The sequence below is a fragment of the Anthonomus grandis genome, chromosome 11, assembly GCF_022605725.1.
Source record: "Anthonomus grandis grandis chromosome 11, icAntGran1.3, whole genome shotgun sequence".
NCBI lineage: Eukaryota > Metazoa > Arthropoda > Insecta > Coleoptera > Curculionidae > Anthonomus > Anthonomus grandis.
In genome coordinates this window covers 4971744-4975935 of record NC_065556.1, presented here as the reverse complement: position 1 = coordinate 4975935, position 4192 = coordinate 4971744, and the positions used below count along the sequence as shown (strand labels likewise).

General features: G+C 29.5%; 1 long non-coding RNA gene across 2 annotated transcripts; it reads left to right on the top strand.

The window, feature by feature from the left end:
• Nucleotides 1–265: 265 nt before the first annotated feature.
• On the top strand, nucleotides 266–3039 carry LOC126741945 (uncharacterized). 2 transcript variants are annotated; one of them, XR_007662438.1, is made up of 5 exons: nucleotides 266–527; nucleotides 631–1146; nucleotides 1297–1338; nucleotides 1507–1687; nucleotides 1993–3039. It is a non-coding gene; the product is annotated as an uncharacterized LOC126741945 (long non-coding RNA). The 2 variants fall into 2 exon arrangements; XR_007662437.1 differs by lacking the exon at nucleotides 1297–1338.
• Nucleotides 3040–4192: the final 1153 nt, after the last annotated feature.

Below are 4192 nucleotides of genomic sequence, written 5' to 3'. Positions count from 1 at the left end.
GTTTTTTCTTAATTTTCTAAAAACTCACTTAAAGGGATAAGGCGAGTTTTAATGTGTGTTATTATGTAGACCTAAATTAGCTAGTTTGGGTACTAGGCAAAAAAAGATTGTCACTTGAATGCCGTTCGCATATTTTGAAACACAGGACGTCAGGGGCATACGGTTAAAACAAGTGCTTTATTATTGGTCAGGTGATTTATGGGCGTTGCGTTCGTTTTAAATATTCTAGAAGAAGAAGAAGAAGAAGAAGAAGACATAACCTAACCTCAAATTTAATTATTGTTGATTTTGGCGTTTGATGAAGTTTGATCGTTTCGTTGTTGGGTTATCTTTGAGATGAATATCTTAAAATTTAGTGAGGAAAATGGCTATGAATGTCTTGTACAAGCTGAAAATCAAGAAAAGAAGGAAATAATTATGCGTATTAACTTAACCACTCCACAAGATGCTGATAAATATCTATCAGCATACAAATTGTATTCAGGGACAAACTGGATTCGAAATGGGGAGTTAAAAGATCCGCAAAGGTAAGGATTTTAACTATTTTTAGGTAAATGTTCGTTATAGCGATTTAACGAACATTTACCTATTTGTATTATAAAATGAGTTTTTATTTGGGGTTTTCTTTAGAGTTGTGTATCATAAGTATTATGTGTGTCAACATAGTTCAATAAATAAGAAAAGAAGTTGTACTAAGACTGAAATGAATACAGGATGTGTTGCAACAATAGATGTTAAAATTTAAAAAAATACAACTAAAACAAAAAGAAATTATGAATACCTAAAGTTAGATATTCCTTTATGTGGTATTATAAATTTTTATTTAAATCATAACCATAATCTTGGCACAAGTTGTAGTTTGAAATTTATGAAGCTTTCTGAAGAGGTAGGCAGCAAAGTTTAATATAATTATGTATAACCCATAATTAGTTTGAGAATGGAATGAGCCCTGCCGAAGCCAGAAGATACCATAAAAGTTTGTTATTATTGGATGAAAAAGGTTGGAAAAAAATGGCAGATGCCTCTCTAAATCCTACTAAAAATGCACTTTATTACCTTCATAAAAAATGAACTTTAAGGCATTTTGGACAAGTATTTGAGCCAATACCAAAACTTCAAGAAAAAAAAAGTTTTATCATCAATCAGGTAAGTAAACATTTTTAAATGCCCACTTTTATGTGTACGTGTCAATTTTTGTGGTTTTCTTTTTACAATCAAGTACATAACTATGTATGTAAAAACACCCATTATTTTTTTTAATCTTTTCATTTACCTACCTAATCTTTTCATTTTTAGCTAATTATTTCCACTAAAAAAAACAACACAAATGAATCTTTTGTAAGTACATTGTATGTTGATTTATTCATATGGGGTTATGGTTTAATATTTTGGTGTATAAGTTTTTTTAATTAATTATTATATTGGTGGTTATGGTTTTGTGTTGTTTCTTCTAGGTATTGGTTAATAATTTTATAATATTACTAATGTAATCCAAACGTTTTTCAGGAGCCTATATGTTTGACGACTATATGGCCTATATGACAGACGACTCCAAACTGAAAAGACAGCTCTTAAAAATACATTTCCAAATTCTACTCAGCTACTGTGTTTTTTCACGTGCTTCAAAAAGAATGGCGATGGCTTTGTGAAAACAAAAATTAAATTTCCATGGAAAAGCGTTTGTAAGGTATAATATAAGAATATTACATAATGTAAATAAATTATGTTAATACATTTATTTTGTAATGATTATATACAATATAGTGCTCATTATTTAACTATTTTAATTTTTTTTTTAATTTACTTAATTACTTCATTTTATTTATTGTTAATAAGAAATTTACATATTTCTATAATTCTATCAATTGTTTACGTATATTTAAATATATTAGACATAAATGGCAATAAAAAGCATTAAGTATATTAAGAAACATTATAAAAAGTCTGAAAAATAAATGGAATGCACATTGATATAGCGTTGCTTTTTTTTAGATTATGTATTCTGAAAGTAATGAAGATCTAAATGAACACAAGTTAAAGCTACAGCAAGAAGCGGAGTATTGTCCAAATTTTTGGGCAGGATTTGAAATTTATTTTTCTAGAGGACAAGAGTGGTTGTATCTTCACAGGAAACATTTGGTCATAAGAGGGAACAATACAAACAATTACGCAGAAGTAATCATCAGAATACTTAAGGACATTATTCTTCATCGTACAAAAGATTACAATTGTGTAGCATTAGTTGATTTCATTGCTTTTGTCTGGGAGGAGTATTTTAAATGCAAGTTATTAGATTTGGATGGAAGAAGAAACGAAATAAAAAATAATTACTTAAAGCTATTTTCAAAAGTAAATGATTTTAAACCGGAAGATATTTGTAACTTTGGGAGATGGATTGTATCAAATTAGTAGTAGTTCTAATATCTTTTTAAAATACATTATTGACGTGCCAATTGGTGTATACAGTTGTCCTGCAGGCATAAATGGGTCATTTTGTAAGCACCAAGCTTACCTACATAAACATTTAAATATTCCATTTTTGAATGCCCCTGCTATTAATTTTTAAGAAAGAGCATCACTTGGGCGGCTAGCTTTTGGCGAGAAATGCCCCGAATCCAAATGGTTTTTGGCCCTAAATGAGCTTTCAGAAAACGCAGATAATATACAAGATTGTGGTTATCAAGAAAACCATCTGGAAACTAGAATCGATGCACCATCTTCATTATTTGACGAGACAATAATAGAGATTGATGACACGTTGGAAGATGACAACAAAAAGGAAGATGTAATTGAAGAAATTAAAGAAGAATGTAAAAAATTTGATAAAATACTTAAGGAAATACCTTTAAAAGCATTAGAAAGACTTGCAAACAAACTAAAAAGAATACAAACTGCGCCGCAGCTATATTCTTTCATAGACAGTAAAGTTCTCGAAGACGGCCTGGAGCCACTCGTGGAAGTTCAAGAATCCCTTGAGGAAGATCACCTTGTGGCAAACGTAGTAGCCAAAGTGCTGTCAAAGGTAGTGGTAAAAGTAGTGAAAAACGAAAACATAACATAAGTTTAAATATATCTTTAAATCAACGAAATGCAATTATCCATGGTCGCGCGCATTAAATACATAATATATACAAAAGTAATAAAAAATATTTTTTAGATTTTTTATTAAATTTTTATTTTTAATCTGTAGTTATGTAACATCTATATTTGTTACAAGTGGTTCCAATAAAGTTTATGCAGTTTACTATTTTAATAAGTAAATTATTTTTGCACATCCATAAACAAACACTATGAAAAAAACCATCTTTTTTATTTTATTTGCGAATTAACAAATTTAAGCATGTTTAAAATACATGTAATTGCTCTCCTCTAAATATTTCAGAAAAAAATATATAAATATTTATCTATAAAATTTAATAATCACAAAAAATCTACGTAAATTAATGAACTATAATTTAAATCGCCCGCTACGTTAATCTAACCAATCACACGGCACTTTTTTCCCGTATGCCCCTAGCGTCCTGTGTTTCAAAATATGCACCCCGTTCATACATAGATTGCACTTGTTGACCTCTTAACATTCGTATAAGTTTAAGTAAATCCAATGCAGTTTTGTGTCCAACAAAGCTAATCCCGCAAACATTTGCTTAGTCCTAAAACTAATACAAATATTTTAAACCAAATTAATTATAAACATTGCAATCCTTAATTTTATAAGTAACTTACTGTCTAAATATTCAACATAAGCTAAATGGATCTTACGCTGTTACCATACATACTTAATCTATTTACCTTTCACATTTATATGAATCTCTTAATTCTCTTTTTTCCAAGTTAGAATTAGATCGAATGATTTTCAACCTCGTCTGAACATACTGATACGAGATACAGATGCATCTCTCGTTAGAAAGAAAGTTAAACTTAATGTACCACTGAGTGATTTCAACACCAATCCCAAAACGGGTCCCAATTTATCAAGAACTGACAAATTGGTGATTGATTTCCTTTCTTTAAAAGAGGTTTTTTTCGAATAAATTTAACGTAAAACAAGGCGAGTAAAAAACAAAATAGGGAATATATTTAGATTTGCTTTATTTTTTCCCTACAATGCTGTCGTTTTTGTGATCTGCGCTTCCACGTTTATCATTTATCAATCTCTGTGACAGCTTTACTGCTATAAAATTGTCATTCA